Source organism: Drosophila virilis, chromosome 5 (genome assembly GCF_030788295.1).
Source record: "Drosophila virilis strain 15010-1051.87 chromosome 5, Dvir_AGI_RSII-ME, whole genome shotgun sequence".
NCBI classification, from domain to species: Eukaryota; Metazoa; Arthropoda; class Insecta; order Diptera; family Drosophilidae; genus Drosophila; species Drosophila virilis.
In genome coordinates this window covers 21498930-21517645 of record NC_091547.1, presented here as the reverse complement: position 1 = coordinate 21517645, position 18716 = coordinate 21498930, and the positions used below count along the sequence as shown (strand labels likewise).

At 36.8% G+C, this 18716-nt stretch overlaps 1 protein-coding gene across 3 annotated transcripts in view; it reads left to right on the top strand.

The window, feature by feature from the left end:
* Window positions 1-18716, top strand: part of bin3 (bicoid-interacting protein 3) — a 53233-nt gene that overhangs the window by 5007 nt on the left and 29510 nt on the right. Inside the window, exon 2 of one of the 3 annotated variants that reach the window (XM_070210520.1) lies at window positions 4758-4818. The exons of 1 other annotated variant lie outside the window; for it this stretch is intronic. The gene's annotated coding sequence lies outside the window, so the exon portion shown is untranslated. Of the gene's footprint in view, window positions 1-4757; window positions 4819-6193; window positions 6488-18716 lie in introns of those variants that run through there. One more of the 3 variants, XM_070210521.1, reaches the window with a different exon arrangement.

Genomic DNA, 18716 nt, shown 5'->3' with positions numbered 1-18716 from the left:
TCAAAGCTCCAACTGAGCGCGCCTGCAACGACAAATGACATTTGACTGCGTCGGCGGCAGTCGTCGTGTATGCGTGCGTGCGTGTATGCGTGTGTGTGTGCGCGCGCGTTCTCAATGCTCAGTGCCTTCCATCTCCCGTTTGTCCCATTCAGACCGCAGTTGTCGCCCCACTTAGCGCTCTCCCACACAGCCGCTCTTATTTTTTTTTTGCTTGTGTACTCTCATATTCATTTGCATTTTTATGCGTTGACGTCGACGTCGTTGTTTTGGAATTTTATTCACTTTACATTTTTTTTTCGTGCCTTCTTTTATGCTATCATTTGTTGAAACAAATACAGTTTTAATGCTGCGTCAGAAACTGTGATGTGTTTATTTTAGTATCGCATATTATTTTAATTGAGGTATGCGCGTTTTTAATTAATTTCAAATAACTCGAAGAATAGATTAACAGACTCTCTCTTCTGTTTCCACTCGACGCCAATAAAAAAAAATTGCTGAAGTCTCATGGAATTGACACACTCTCACATTCATTGTCGCCCGCAAGGCACATTAGAGTGCGCCTTGGAAAAAAAATGCATTGGTTGCATTGTTCATATCCAAAATATTAACTACAGTTTAGGCTCGCTAAAAACGATTTTTTTTTTGCTATACAAAATAGCCGTTGTCTGACTGCAAATCTGTTTTATAATTGTTTAAAATGGTGCACGTACTACCATTAATCAATAAAAGAGCACTTAATTTGTATCATCAACAATTGCCACGATGGTTCATTAAAGCTGTGACTCACTGTATTTACCTAGCAGCTGATTTAATTACTGTGCACCAGGTATTGCATGCTCAAGGGCCAATTTATTATAATGCAAACTGACTGACAATCAATACTTGCACACACACACACACACACACGCACAGGCTTTGCCATATTCAGCTCTGTCAGTATTCGCTTCAATCTATGCACATAATTTCACTTAAAACTTTTTTTGCTTACCAAACGTAATTTACCGCTGTTCCATTTCATTTTCATTGTGTGTGCCATAGACGGCTCGAATGAAAGAGAGCTAGACTGCAAGAGAGAAAGAGAGCGAGAGAGAGAGAGAGAGCGCGAGCAGCTTACTGCTCCTGGCATTGTTTTTGCTGCCGCTGATGCTGTCTGGGTTGGTTTGCGCGACGGCTTTTGTTTGTGCCGTTGTCTTTAGTCGTGTCTTCTGCACATTTTTAATCCACGTTAGTGCATCTGTCACAGCCGCTGCCGGCGTCGCAGCGCCCCATTAGTGAAGAGCTTTTGCTCTGCGTTTTGTTATCAATTTGCCAAAAGAGACAGATGGCTGATGACCTTGACGCGACAACAGCAACTGCAATAAATAGTTGTACAAACATATTTTTAAATTAGCCAGATACTGATAAATACACGAAATTCCTAATTTTTCGATGCACAAAAAAATCACAAAAAAATCAATCATATTTTTATACCCTGCACCCATTAACAATGGGTATAAAGGTATATTGTATTTGTGCAAAATTCAAATGCATGTAACAGCCAGAAGGAAGCAACTTCGACCCCATAAAGTATATATATTCTTGATCAGCAGCAAAAGCCGAGTCGATCGAGCCATGTCCGTCTGTCCGTATGTATGAACGCAAGGATCTCAGAACCTATAAGAGCTAGACTCTTGAAATGTTAGATGTAGGTGCTCCTAGTGCCCGCGCAGATCGAATTTGTTTCCGATAATCGATAACTTACTCCATTTTCAAGCAATCGATAAAGATCGATATCGATAATAAGATAATAATAGCTAGAGTCACCAAACTTGACATATAGGAAGAAGAGGGTTCAGGGTAGCCCCTAGTCGGTAGCTCCCGACTAGAACCTCTTACTTGTTAGTTGTTTTTTCATGCGTTTTTTCATATGTGCTCGCAACACTTTGTGACACTGTATGTCTCTCCAGCTGGTCAACGAACCTGCTGCTGCCGTTGCTTTGTTAAACAAATCAAACTACAAACTGTTAGTTTTTATTATCTCAACAAATTGACAACAACAAAAACAACTACAACAAGCGAGCCAATGCTCATGATAATTTCAACTAGCGACGCCAACTACTCAAAGGGGATGGGCTAGGGGGCAAGCATTGCTTGGGAAATATGAGCTGAATTTATCGCAAAAAATAAAAGTAACGCCTACAGTTGCTTGGGGTTAGTTGGGGCAGTCCGTGATTCGGGCGAGTCGATTAACACACGTTACACGCATTTTCAATTTTAACGAAACCAAAAGCAAACACAGACACAGCACAAAGACGCGGACGCATGCACTTACACACACACACACACACGCGACGCACGCACACAAACACACACACACGCGCACGCACGCACACAAACACACACACACACACACACACACGTACACGCACCAGTGCAGCAACTAGAAATAAGCTGCAAAAGCAACCGCAAAACGAGCGACGATGATTGTAAAGTTAGAGTCCAGCAATGCACAGTGGGTGTCATATTGCAATAAACTGTCAAAAAAAAAAAAAAAAAAAAAAAAAAACATTTAAATGTGAACATTGCAAAATATAGAATACTACATTTAAGATTTTATTAAGTAAATGGAAATTTATCTATATTAAATATTAGGGTAAATTTGTTATTCTTAAACTAAACATAAAAATATAAAAATACGTACTTCAGTCATCTGAGTTTTCCGAGTACTGCCTAAATTACATTTATACTTCATTGTTTCGTATCCACTGTGCGAGGCTGTGACCCAACCGCGTCGCTGCCCCCGGCAATTCGACTGCCTCAACGTGAACGACGGCATCGTCGAGTGAGTGTGCGATAACTTTGACAACGATAAATTGTGTTATGCTGGCTGCCGACGCCGTCGACGTCGACGTCGTCGTCGACGTCGTCGTTCGTTCGCCTGAACCAAAAGAAAGAGCGAGAACGCAGTAGAATGGGAGACGGGAGAGTAAAAGCGTTTTGTCGCCGCTCCTCGCATCGAATTCGTTTGCAGCGCACGGTGCGTTCGTTGTCCTTCTCTACTGCACTTGTCGCTTCTTGTTGTTGCAGCGGCTGCTGTTGCTGCACCTCAGCCAAACGCTCCATGTGGCAATGGCAACTAACTGGGCGTCGTTCAATGTGCGCTTATCACATTATTTTGCTATTTATGGTATTGCTTGCAATATTTCCTTTCTTTTCTTTTTCACTTTTTGATAACATAATACAAGTATATGCATACATACAAAGATTTGAATCCTCATTCATACATATACACAAATACATATATACATGCATGCACACCTTCCATCTAATGTTTGTTAGACTACCATCAGCAGTTGTTTATATCACACTTGTAATCAAAGCATTCAAAACGTTCAACACTTACTTGAATTTGTGAGAATCGCGGAGTAGGGCATTTGCTAAAAATAGGTTGTCTTTAATTTGTTACGCAGCGGGGGAGACTTATCTGCCTTTGCTAAATAAACACATACATTCACATATACATACTTACACGCACAAATACATACACACATGTACACATACATATTTGGGGTTACTGTTATTATTTTCCGTTTATTTTATTTAGTCTTATTTTGTTGCTGTTGCCACAACGAATTTGATGCGCTGAGAAGTATGCGCACACTGGTTCCAGTTGCATTTATCCATTCAAAAGCTATTTCGCCAAATTTTACTTCAATGTATATGTATGTGTATAAATTAGTGTTCGAGATATAGGAACATCGAGTAATTTTTGCATTTTCAATTTTAAAAAGTGCTATGAAATTGGTAAATAGAATGAACTGAACCAACTTTCATCGTTGAACATCGTTCATCATAATTTAGCTGATATTTAGATTAGTGTTAACTTTAAAAAAATAATTATATCTTGTATATCATTTTAATCATACATATTAAACCAAGTTATTTTTGCTTGATATGATATCTTAATATAATCCTCTACACAAAGCCAGCTATATGCTTCTATTTTGAAAACAGCTTAGCCATGATTTTGAATTTTATGAAGACAATTGCAAAACTCATTAGTTTGAATGCTAAAATTGGTTTGAATGCTTTTGCTTTATTTATCTATAAAATAAATTGTATTTATCTATTACCAAGTTTTAATATCAAGATATTTTATTTAAAGAAAAAAACTAGTTCTAGCCTAATAATATACTATAAAGCCAGTCTTACTTTATCTATATATAGATATGCCCTTACTTTGATAACAGCTTTGTCTAGATTTTTAATTTTTAGACAATTGCAAAACTCATTAGTTTTCAATTAACAATTGAATTGCACCACTGTGCGCTGCTGCCATTTCTGCCTTCGCTTATCGTTCGTTTGGCTTGTCAATAATGCAATCAATTGTGTAGTTTGATTAAAGAAATATTATTATTATTATTATTATTATTATTATCGTCATGCATTGTACGTCCCTCTGTCTGTGTGTGTGAGAGCTTTTATTACATTTATCGTTTATTGATGTTGCATTTTGTGTCACAATTTGCGGTTCGAAGTTACATACAAGTTACGAATACACTGTGCTGCCTGGTAATGGAGCTTATCTAGTGTACATTCATGTACATACAAACACCTGAACATACACACACACATACATGTATATATGTATATGTATATGCAATGAAGTGAGGCGCATCATTGCCAAGGACGTTGTAGCTGTAATTTGTTTGTGACGTCATCAGTTTTGTAGGAGAATAATATAAATAGATTTTTGTTTATTTTTTTTTTTTCAACAGCTTCCATTTTTTCATTTCCAAATGGGCCTTTGGTGGGTTAGTCAAGCAATGATTGATAACGGTAAGTCAAGTTGTAGCAGTTATTTAAAAAACGTAATAGATATTGCAGCGTTGCCGAATTTCAATTTGTTTTAATGTATATACAATTTTTTTTTATTTTTTTTGTAAAAGTTGCTTAAACAAATGCAACGCTTCCATATTTAATTGGTTTTGTTGAAGTTGCGGCTTTTTAGGGCTCAACAGGCAATGTTTAAAATCTTTTATCTTTACCATGAAAACTATATACTCCCTGTATATATATTAGGTATTTTTTAATGCAAATCTTTAATTTTAATATTGATTTAATTATCGAATTTCAATTGATTTGCACGTATTCACTTTTAATCAAATTTGGACAATTTGCAACGTTGCCACACTTCAGCAATGAACTTCTGATGTCAGCACATGGCAAATAACGGTAATAACTTTACGCTTTGTGAGATGTGTAACTAAATTAGATGAAGCTTAATTAACTTAATACGTTGTTTATGAGCGCCCATGTGAAATGTGCGATTGCCATTGCCATGGGTTAAATGCACACACACACACGCACACACACACACACACACACATGTGTATGTGTGTATGTATGTGCGTACAGTGTGCGCGTTGGGGGAACTTGAAACCTAATCAAAAAACTTTGCTCTATTACCGCGCCACCCCCCCTACCCTTCCCCTTCTTGCGCAAATAATCCAATTAGCTGTCGCACGGAAAAAAAAAAAAACAAAAGATAGAAATAACCGAAAATTATAAGCAACACGTAGTCCAGTAAAAATTATGCATGCAGAAATTGTAGTTTTGATTGTTTTCTTGCGGCTTACAATTTATAAAAAATTGTTCATATACAATAAATGCAACAATATGAAAACAAAAACAATTGCCACAAAAGTCATATGCGCTGTCCTGGGATCCAACAACAAAAAACAACGTAGACAAACCACCGCTGCGACGCTTTTGGCACACAAATCTCAATTTAAAACAATCAAATGGAATGAAACAACATAAACCAAGTGAAAAAAAAAAACAATACGACAACAACAACAGAACGACAGCAACAGAAAACAACGCAAAACTGTAAACAAACGAAATATGCACAGCTACATGCACACAGACAAGTGGTGGCACACACATGCACACCAACTGGCGATGGCGCAATACACATACATACATATGTGCACGCACACACAGACACAGTCTAGCTCACTCGCACTCATGCGCCTCCTGTTTGTTCACCACACTCGGAGCGTTGGTCTCGCCGAAATGTCTCACCGTCGTCACGTCGCACATGCTTCGTCGACAGTCGATCGGTCGGTCGGGCAGTCGTTTCGTCATGTTCATGCGTTCCGCTACAGTGTACAAACGGCTACAGCGCAACGCCTTGGCAATGAAACGTTTCAGTTTCTGTCAAAACGTGAACGTGAACGGTTCGTGCAAGTCGAACGACAGACAGTTTGTTCGCAATTATTATTTATCTGTGTGCGGCAATCACGAACGCTAGAGCAGCTGTAAAAAGACCGACGGCAAAACAAGCATAAATTAAGCCGAGCATTTGTCGTGCGTAGCAAAGTGACTAAACAGCCGGCCAGGGCAAGGCTAATAAATGTAAATAAACAAAAGGGCAGGCAGCGAAAATTGGCAGCCAGCATTATATTGTGTTTTATTTTTTTTTTTTATACATAGATACATGCTTGTAAGTATAACTGTTTTAGTCTGTGTATGCATATACATACTAGATGTATATATTTAGTGCAAGTGTCAAAAAGCCAACCAAAAACAACAACAACAACAACGACAATCTGTGTTTAAATAGCGCACAGCAACAACAATTGAAGATATTCGGTGTATGCGCTGCTTGCTGCTTCGTCGCTTTGCAACGGCAACGTCGACGTCGACGTCAACGTCAACGTTCGCCACGACATTTGCACGCACAGTGTGCTCGAGTGCTGTTGAACATGCTTGAAATGTTGTATGGCGCCATGTGCACGGCATGTTGTGCGCTTTTGTGACACTGTGCGTGAAAATAAAACGTATGGAAATGAAACGAACGGGCTAACGAGCAGCAGCAGCAGCAACAACAACAAAAGGAAATCCTATAAATAAGAGCAAGAATATTTATCAATAAATAAGGCCTACACAACAAAAAGAAGAAAAAGCAACAAAAAGCTGAAAAATTTAAAAATTATTTTAAAATGAAATGAGTATAATTCCGGCTCGCTCTTAAATGATTGATTTAAACTTCAACTTTTATAATTAAACCAGCTGCGAAGTGTGAGCGTGCCTGTGTGTGTGTAGGTGTCTGTGTGTGTGTAGGTGTGCATGTCACACGACAGGCCCCTTAAAAGTTTTATAATAAAGTTATCTGTTTTTTTTGTGCAACTTTCTGCGATACTTAAACTCGTTAAAAAAAAAACAGTTACCAAAAAAATTAGGGTGTTTCGTGAAAAATGAGTTGAAAAATTAATGGCATACCTAGAAAACTAAATACGTGATATGCATTAATCGTGCTTTATTTTCATGCATCAGTGTGCACTTTCTAATTGCTGACATGTTTAGACTAACTGTTAATTCATTGCGGTAAATTGCAACGTTGCCAAATTGCAGATGACTTTACTGTATGTGTGTGTGTGTGTGTAGCTGCGACTACAGTGATCGCTGCCAAATGAAAACTCGACAAATTTTTGCGTCCTCGGCTGATTTTCAGCTCAAAGTCGAACAAATTTCGCACATATTTCCAAATAGTTAAGATCAACAATAAGATGTTTTATTTCTAAATTAAGCTTATATTTTGCGCAGTGTATGCATGAGTATGCAATTATTTTTGTCCCAATACATAATTGTGAACTTACAAAACAATTTTCATAATTCATTTAATCTATTTTTTTTTTTGCATAATTAAATCAGGCTGTGGCTAAAATGTTGCGGGGAGGATACGCGATCTGCCGCCCCCTTGCTTGCCCTTTGTCGGGCGCATGTTGCAACATCGTTAAATTGTCTGCTGGCAATTAAATTTGCATAAATTAGGCATGCTAAACGCATTTAACGCACGTGTGTGCAGCCATAAAAACGTATTAAAAAAAAAAACAAAAAACAGAACCTAATTTTTTAAGATGAAAGGCGCACAACAAATGAAATGTTTTTGTTTATGTTTGTTTTTATTTTTTGTGCAGCCTTTAATTAATCACAACAAATGGCCAAGCAACGGCAATTTGCACATCGTCGAGCACAAGCAATTTTAATGAAGTAGAACTAATTTCTAATTAAAAGCAACATTAAAACGTAAAGCAAAATAAGGCAAACTAAATGCAGACTGAAAGAGAGAAACCAAAAACAACAAAAACAACAAAAACAAAAAACAAAAAATCATCAACGCAATGGACCGAACTAAACCGAAAACACGACTAGAGTAAGCGAGACAGCAACAAGAAGCTGCTTAGTTGCGGCGATGCCAGCGTCGGTTTCGGCGTCGGCGTCGGCGTCAGCTGCGACAACGGCAGCGGCAGCGGGCAATAACGAGTTTAAAGCTTCGCTAGCTTGAGCACAACGCACTTACCCACACACACACACTCATGCACACTCATGCACAAGCAGCGCGAGACAGAGAGGAGACTCTCACATGCCATAGCGTAAAAGTTCTATGCCTTTATGCTTTTATTTTGCCAGCCCAAAAATAATCGCTTTATGATAAGCAAAAAACAACAAAAAAAAAAAAAAAAAAAAACAGCAGCAGCGTTCCAAGTGCCTCTCTCTCTCTCTGTGGAAGAAAAAGAAGAAAAGAAAAAAACAGCGGAACGGCACAAGCGTCAGCGCAGCAGCAGCAGCAGCAGCAGCAGCGCTGCAGCAGAGCCGCATACAATTTATATTTGCTTTTAATGCTTGTTGCTGCTTTTTGCTTGCAAACAAATAAAACTGGTTTTCGAGTCAATTAAACAAACCAAAAAAGGCAACAAAAAAAAAAGCATATAATATATATATATTTATATATATATATATATATTTAGCAAACGAAGAACTAAGAAAATTGTTGGTACGTTTGCATTTTGCCGCTGCGATGAAGCAGAACGGAAAGAAAACTGAAAAAAAAAAAAAACAAAGTAAATGTGACAATGGATCAACTTTTCAATGTAAACAGCTGTGCAGAGTGTAGAAACGAGTGAATGGGGAGGGGGCAGCGGGTGGTGAAGTAAGCTAACATAACATAAACGGGAAAACTCAATTTGGTAATAATACTGTTAAGAGTATTTATGTAAAAACTTTTTATTATGTCGCATCAAACATGCAAAGACTTTTATTTGTTGCATGTCAAATGCGAAACTAGTTAAAAGCCTACAGTCGGCTGCAACCGACTGCGCAATACACTGTTCTGCTTGTTGTAATTGATGACTCTTAAAGTGCAAGTGACTTTCAAACTGTGAAAGTAATTAAAATATATATCTTATGCTCCCTTTTGTGAGAAGCAGTGGGCGTGGCGAATTTTAGAGAATTTTAGACAAGTCAAGCCTATTCATATGATCGAACGCACAAACAAAACCCGTTTTCACTTACTGTGCAGGGTATAAAACACACAAGCAATTTTAAGCCTGAAATTCTATATAATGAAATAGCTTAAAATAAATCTGCACTGATTTAACTGTGTGTCACACTCAAAGCTGAATTCCAATCCAGGTAACAAGATAATTTCCAGCTATCAGAAATATGCGTTAAATAAATGAAAAAGGAAATTTGAGACAGGCAACGGCCACAAAATGTCTTTTGTTAAAAGCGAAATAAAAATAAGAAAAACAAATGAAAAAAAAGCAAGCCAAATGTCGACTGTGAACGAATTGCAAAGTTGAAAGCCGTTAGCTATACATGCATATATTTATATGCATATATGTGTGTGTCTTGGCTTTAGCTACGTCTAGGATATATATATATATATATATATATATATATATGGATATCTGAAATATTTCCATGCGCGAGTGGTTCGATAGATAATTTATGCTTCGAACTAATTTTGAAGAGAGCCGGTTCGAAATTATCCAAAAGTAGCCTTTGTTAAAAATATCTTTAAATGAACTCTGAGAACTAGTTCCAATAAGCGTACCTTAAGGTAAAATATGTTTCGAATCGTAATGCGAAACTGAGATATTTAAAACTTAAAATAACTTACTTTACCACGCATCAACAAATAAGATACAAAATATGCCTCATGAACTAGTTCCAAGACGTAAAGGTTCGAATTGTGATGTGAACCAGTAATATTCAAATTTACTTTGCTTTCGACTGAGGACTAAGGAATAGAAATGATTAAAAAATTAATTAATTTGAAATACAAAACTAGCTCAATGAACTTTGGAGGAGCTTTGAGAACTAGTTCCACAACGCGAAGCCCTAGATAAAATGTAAAGATGCTCAACGTAAAGCGAATCAATAAAAATATTTTGCTTTACTACACAATCTAAAAGTAAGGACTACAAATAATCATACATTAAAATTTTCCAAGCTCAATGAACATTTTGAACTTTGAGAACTAGTTCCACGAAGCTTAAGATAAAATACACTTATTCGCATAATCAGTAATATATAAAATTTCAATAAATAAGCAAATAATTGCAAAACATGCTCAGTGAACAATATGAACAACTTTTATCAAAATCCATAGATAATTGAGAAAAATAATTAAAAATAGTTTGCTTCACAGTTTTTGCTGTCACTTCAATTAAGACAACTCATTGAACTGCCATCTTTATGGCCTCAATTTTCTGTGTCTGTGCGCAGTATCGATTTGTGAAGCTATTGTTTAATTGAATACCTTAAAATATCAATAAGTTCCATTCACAATTTGACAATTTGTGCATTTATATCGATGTTGGCCTCTTAAACAAACAAAGAGGATTTCCACTTGTTAAACCGGGACAGGAGGGGAACTTTAATATCAAGAGACATTTGACGCGTTATCAAACACTTTTAAAGCTGGTCAAGAAATTGGAAATCGTTGCACAAAAAAATTTACTCGAAAGCAGAAAGAAAAACGGAAGGAAAAACTTAATAAAAATGCGCGAAAAGTGCAAAAGAAAACCGAAAAATATAATCTGTGCGGGATTAATGAAAAGTCCGAATAATGTCAGCAAATCTGAACTGGTCAAGATTGTTGAATTTGTGACGCGTTTTTTTTTTTCTTTGTTGGAACCCAAATTATAAAGTCAGCGTCAGTTAAGCAATAAACTCGGATTAGCGTCAGTTAATTTAGTGCGTTGATTAAGCCAGAAGGGAAACGGGATTAGGCCAAGCGCAACGCAGCGAAAAGTCGAAGAGTATCTCGGTTCGTTCCCTATTCGCGCAACTCTTGAAAATGTTTTTAATGCCAAAAGCGGTCTTAAATGAAAGCCGCACTTTTTAAACTATTAATTATAAAACATACTGTTATAGCCTGCTTGATGCAAGCTTTACTTGAGTCCAGTTTTTAGTCCAAATACTTTTCATACCGTTGCGACCACTTCCTTGTTATTTTCGACCTTGTCAGACACAAACCTGTGCATCAAATAAGTCCAGCCAATTTATTTTCCATAACAACTGCTCAAAAATAAAAACAAAAAACAAAAAACAAAAACAACAAATATCAAAAACAACACGAAGTACACAAATTTGGTATGTGACGGCTGCCGCTGTTGCCCTTCAACTATGGCGTAAACAAGTGAAAGTAACTGACTAGCAGATACCCTGTACATTTAGTTGTGACGAACTGCCGCAATGGCCATGCATAAGATCGATTTTGTGGAAGCAGACTGAGTTTTTTATAATTTAAAGTAAACTATATCTATAAACAATGAAAATTTATAAAAGGAGCCAAGCTTAAAGCCAGCTTAAATTCGATATTTATCGATTATTGTGGAAACGGACTAAGCTATCGATAATTTAAAGTAAACTATCCAGGAACATAACTTAAAGTCAGACAGCTCTTGTAGTCTCTGTCGCAATCGATTCGGAATATATAAACCATATTCGAAGTTTATATACTTAGATATATATTCCTAATGCTGTCTCTAATGCCACCTGCCTGTTCTCCACGCATTTGCGACGAATCATTATACCCTTAATTAAAAGCCATTTTCAAAGGAAAACAGGGTATAACACTGCTTCGGCGGCTAACCTAGCCAAATTGGCACAGCAGCAAGTCAACGCGCCAGACGCGTCCCCCTCGCCCCGCTCCCCACCCCATACACTCTCTGATGTGCTCTGTGCCACCAATGCCTCGGCTGTCGCCGTCCTCGTTCCCTTTCTGCAGAGATTGGCCCGATTTGGATGTGCATTACCTTCCATGTAGCACATCCATTGTTCACAGCGCCTACTCTGTAATATTGTATAACAGACACAACAACAACTACAACAAAAACAACAACAATATCCACAACAACAACAATATCCACAACAACAACAAGCATCAAGTGCGGCCTCAGACCGGACCAGACACAATCTGAAAATGTCGACCCATGCAAATTTTTTTTTTTTTGAGGTCGTCTCTTCACTATGGAAATGAAGATGAGAAATTTTCCTCTACTTCGTTTTTTTTTTTTTGTTTTTTTCTTTATCTCTCGCCCTTTTCTCCCTTATTTGCTTTTTAGGTGGCATATTGAAATTAATGTAAATTTTTTCATACACTTGCGCCTTATTGGTTTTAGTAGGGTTCGTTCGGAGGGTTGGTAAAAAGGCTAAACGTTTGCTGTTATTGATTAGGCCGAGTTTATTTGATAATGAAATATGCCAATGTCATTTCGTACGAGACATAAATTGGATCAGGTGAACAATTGAGATATTCGAGAGTTGGATAAACAACAAAGCGAACATTTGACAATGCCAATGATTGAAGTCTTTTTGTACTTTTATGCTTGGCAACAGAATGTTTGGTTAGTCAAACTTTGATTCAATTAAATTTGAGTTTTCAATCGAATTTGCTGAGCATAAACATAAATACTCTTATGATAGGAATATCGAAATGATATGATAAATATATCGATATGGTCTATCGATTTATTGATATTTTATGATAGAACATGATTCATCGATATAATATGATACATATTTAGATACGATATGAAAGATATTTTGATATGATTTATCGATATATTATGGTAGACGTATGGATATGATTTATCGATATACTATGTTATATATATCGATATTAATTATCGATTTCTTGCTATTATATGATAAAATACGATTCATCGATATAATATGATATACATTTCGATATGATTTGTCGATATGATATAATAGAGAGTTTGATATTATTTAAAGATATGAAAGATATGTCGATAAGGCTTATCGATATAATATGTTAGATATATCGATATGAATTATCGATTAATGAGAGATAAAGTTATAAGATAGTTTGGCCACGGCAGATTCTTGGCCAAATAAGACCCGAAAAAATTCAGTTTTAAAGTCTAGTTAGATCAGAAAGTGTACGGAGTATTCAAAATCGAGTGAAACCTATTCGCAAAGGGGACATATTCCAGTCACAGTTTGAGAGCAACTGTATGTGCACAACAGTTTTAGAGCTTCGCTGATGTCACTTATTACAGAGTATTGGACAGTCGGAAGATGCCATGTTTTGCTGGTTAAGCCAAAAGCTTATCAATTGGCCTCTAATTATATTCCGCATCACTTTACAAAAATAAAGAAAATTAAATAAACTGCAGAGACAGGCCTTAGGCCATGTTGAAATGGCGCCAAGGATAAAAAGGACACACATACACACCCACACACACACACACACAGGGGGCAATTAACTGTACACGAGCAAAGGAAAATGAAGGAGAAAAAAAAAAAAACGACAACAACAAGGAAAAGTGCGAAACACATTTTGCGGAAATTGTTGGTTTGTAATTTGAATTTGCGCCATTTGCATTCAATGTGCGGCCCTCAAATGAGACACAATGAATGTGTCCTGTGTACCCAATACAAATATATATATATACATATATATATATTTTATACATATAGACGTAGGCACGTGTGTGTGTGTGTGTGCGTGTGTGTTTATTAGCCTTTGTAGCGGTCTCTGGGCGCCGCGTTTTGCTCGCACGCAACGCGTCTAAAAACGGAAACGGATGTCGGCAAGTGTAGACATATTTTCTTAGCAACTTTTGCGCAAAACTCACACGACCCCCGCTTTGCAACCCCTCCCCCACTCACCCACCCACTCGTTCGCTCTGCTTAACATCCATAACATTTATGCTGCGGCCTGTACCATTTCGTCCCATCCCATTCCATTCCATTCCAGGCTGGCGCTCAACTAGTTTGCAACTTGCTGGCAAAAGTTTTGTTGTAACGGCAAATCAATGAGTGGGAGCTTTTTTTTTTTTTTTTTTTTTTTTTGGTTGAAGGGGTTGGGGGTGTGAGGTGTGGGGTGTTGGTGGGGGCAGTAAACTTTGTTTACTGCTTGCTTTACGGTCTGCTCTGTGAAAATGAAGTAGCTTGACTTTTGCTTCTACTTCTGATTTTGATTCTTTGGGCCCAAACAGTGTATTAAGATGATGGTGTTGAGGGGAGTGGGTGTTAGGGCGGGGCTGGGGTAAGGTTCTGCTTGAGTTGGATGTGCCCTGCAATTGTGTCACTTTAAGCGGATTTCACTGTAAGTGGCTCAAAGTAGTGCCAATTTATTTCAGTCAGCAAACGAAAGTAGTTGCATATACGAATGGGCAATTACAGGGTACATGCACAGGATAATAATGTTAAATGCACAAAAACAAAGAAAATTCAGGTCCAACTTTTTCAGTTAAGAGTAGGTTTTATTATGCGCTGGAATCCGTCAGGACCCACTCTTTTGTAGCTTAGGATATTGACAATGGAGGTGCATGATGTGAACTTTCGAGGCGCCTCTATGGTCTAAGGTCAGGCAAGAGCCTGCCGACCGCGTTGCCTGCTGAAGTAGTTGAGCTGATCTTCGACCTTTGCCAGGCAAAGATCGCATTCGATGGCATAGTTTATGGCTGCCCTGGCTAGAGAGGGTATTATAATTGTAGAGGGTATTTTAATTTTGTCATGAAGTGTGTAAGACACAGAAAAAGACATCTACGAGTTCATAAATTACATATATTCTAGATCAGCCTCAATTGCCGGGAACAATCGATCGTTTGTTGTTACACAAACTTGGCATTTATAAGTCTTACTATTCCCCCACTTTGCGGCATATTTGATTTATTTAATGTGCGATTTAAGCTCACACATTGCATCAAAGTTAGCTTTAAGCTATCTAATGCCATTCTTTCTCGTTCTTCTTAGTTTTTATATGTGCTAGAAATAAAATTGATTACACGCCATCGACAGATAACGCCACAAATTTCGAGTAAAAGCGAAACACATAATTAATTTGCCTTTTGCAGTCATTTAGATTAGCTGTCAATTCGCTAAATTAAAATTAATCAAGTTGATTTTCTTAGATGATTAGAGAAAAAACGCGGTTCTCTTGCTTCAATAATATATATATATATATATATATATATATAGATAAGATAAACTTTAATTTAGCTGCTTGTCAATGAAATATTATACGACAGATAACTTGTTCTTTAAGCATTGACAGAGAGTAGTAGCAATTTCTGAGGAATTTATCCAGCTCTTGAGTGGTTTGTTATACTAAAAATAACTCTTTCTAAATAAATTGAAGCATTTAGAAAATTGTGGGTCAATTGATAAATGTAACTTGAAGGCAAACTTAACTCGCATTGAACGACTTGGAAAGCTTTTAAAGCCATGTGTAGCACGCCTTTATTATGCAATTCCCAAGTTGTGCGCAGAGTGACCAACTAAATTAACAGCACTTGGTCACACTTTATGCACTAAATGGCTACAAATCTGCACCCAAAGCCCCATTACAGGGCTTTATTAGCCCCTGGGAAACACAAGCAAACACATACCCACTCAAAGGCAATAAATTCTGGGCATAAATATGAACTATACCAACAAGTTAGAGGCTTGCTTGAGGGGGCGGTGAGGGGCCGTGGTCTTACGTTAGAAAAACAAAGAAAAAAGCGTATGAAATACCAAATGGCGTATCATTAATGAGGCGTTGCCGCCCAACCAAACACTGACCCCTACCCACACACGATATACGCTCTCTCTCTCTTTCACTCTCTCTCTATAAATATATTTCCAATGATTTTAGTAAAATGCGTGCGTTTAATATGCCGTTAGTTTAATAAACAAAATTAATAGCTAAATACTCGTAGAAATTTCAAGTTCGTCAAGAGTTCTTTTCATGTATTTCATTTCCATGACTGTCACAAGCATTTAGACCAAGTCAACCATGACATGGACAAAGGCTTGTTTTTCTCTCTGGGCTCTAGTTATTTTTCAACCCTTTCGTGGGTGGAGTTTTCTCGTATTTCAAACACACATGGGAAACATTTTCGTCAACTACTTGAAGCCAATCAATTTTTTTTTTACTCTAATATGTTTGATAATACACTGGCAAACATTATTTTTATTATGTCCTGAAATGGGTAACATTTTGTAGAAGACTTTGTGGGCAAAAAAAAATAAAAAAAAAACTGTATGCTTTCAATATAAATTAAGATATAGAAGTTATTAGTTGTTAATTCCATTGTGAGCAAAATCCTATTAAAATCGAACTATAAATCGACAAGGCCTGAAGGGTCTCTTCTTCGGAAACGGTATTTTTCTAAAAATGTATTTTGCACAGATCTCAAGGGTAGCTGCAAGGGTATTCAAGTTGCGGCTTTACAAATGACTAACTATTCGTGTTTTTTTTTCTTTATTTTTTATAACGTTTAGTTTTAAATCTAGTTCATATGCGGGCTTGGATTACGGTATGCGGTTGCCACATGTGTAGATAAACCATAAAATTTTCGCACTTGTCCTTGGAAATAGCTGAATGTATATACATATAAATGTATGTGTTTTTGTGGCAAGTTTTGAACTGCTGCGGCTTTTTAATGTTTCATATGAAACACTGTTGTAATGTATCACTTTTTAAGGTTTAAATTAGAATACTAGTTAAGCTAAAATAGAATTTAATGTGTTTAAAACGTTTTAACATTCTGATAGGATATACTTAAATAAGAGGAGGCTTTGCCTACAACTAGTTGAGAATTCTATTTTTACCGCGTTCTATAAATTCTCAGACTACTTATAATCGCATTAATTAACACTAACACATCAAAGAAGGGCAAAGGTCTTTGTTACGCTGCACAGCAGCGCCCTCTTTGGGCGAATAATGTTTTATATACCCTGTAACTACAAAATTAGGTAAGCAGGGCATACTTGTAACTTATAAACAGTTTTGCCAATGTAAATGTCATTTGGCTTGTGAATCTTGGAATCCTATCCATTCTTTATTATAGCATCGACCTATCTATCTGAACTAAGCAGGGCACAATTAGTAAATATTTTTGCGAATGGCATTTGGCTTATAAATTCTGCCTAAAGACATCTTGTTATACATGTTCTGTATAGAGCAGGATGTCTCGTAATCAATCAAATATGTTTATATACCCTGTAACATTAAAATGTACTCAACAAGACAACTTACAAGTAGTAAAAGGTTTTGCAAATGTCCTTTGCCTTGTAAATTCTGTTCTGCATAAAACAGGGTATCTGCTAGTCAATCCATAGTACTTTGTCTCGATTCCCTCTTGACATGATTAACAACTTAAATGATAATCGCAGCAACAGAAAAAGAAAAAAACTTATACAAGGCGTGGCTGCAACTAGTACAATAAGATGCTTTTCTAGATGAGGCATGATTTATGGAATCTTTTCAGCGGAATTCATTAGGAATGGCAATCTCCCCCCTCCCCCCCTGCACCTCATCCTTCCATCTCCAAACAATGTATGTTTGGTTATTAAGATTCATCACTTTTGGCATTTACGATGAAATAAAGGTGAGCAGCAAATCCGTTTTTCTGCCAGATTTGTTTTGACTACTTTTCCAGTTATCCGTATTTTTTATATCCCAGCGTATAATAATTTTGTTACAAATTGCGTAACGCATTAAAACCTTAATATATATGAATATATATATTTCTATGTTAGTCTCATCGTCATAAAACTTGGCAAAGCTTCGTCCTTTTCCTGCAGACAGTGTATTCAATATTCGGTTTGCAGCTAATAGCTATTCTTTCCTATTTCATATATTTTGTATTTTTTTGTTGTTTGCAGTCTTGAAAAGTTTTTGCCTGTCGTCGCTTTTCTCTCCATAACTTTTCATTTGCACAAAAGTTTATCTATTACTGTCCACAGTAAACGCGCCGCGGCGCCGGCTGCATAATTAGGCAACAGCTCAGAAGTCATGGACTTGGATTTACACGGCTTTACAGTATATGCATATAGGATATATATATATATATATATATCTATATCTTTATATGCATACCCTATGCATATATGCATGAAAGCGCGCTGGATTATCCAGCGTGGAAGGTGCCCATAAATTGTTTGCCTCGCAATTATTTCTCATTCCCTTTTAAGCGAAAATGGCAACGTGTTGCGGTTATTGCGGTAACGGTTTTCATATTTTATGCCATTTACATATTTATTTACCATATTTTTCGTTGCGCTAATTAAAGTTGGTCAACAGCAAGTGCAAATGATATTTGCTCTGAGCTGGTACAAACAGGGCCACTTTTTTGGTCAGTAATAAAACGATTAACGAAAAAGAAAAAGAAAATCGCTTGTGAAATGGGAAAAGTCTTAGGAATATCCCAAAATACAAAATGCTTTCATGTTTTAATTTAACTCTAGCTTAAATTAAGGAAAATTTCTTGAGTTTCTTATTTTCCATTCGCCTTCAAAGGCGGAAAATGTGTGAAAAATAGTCAGGCTAAAATTAAACTAAATGATTTACGTTTTAAGAGCATACATTTTATATCTCTAGAAACGAACTTAAAGTAATAATAAACTCCAAAGCTGCTTAT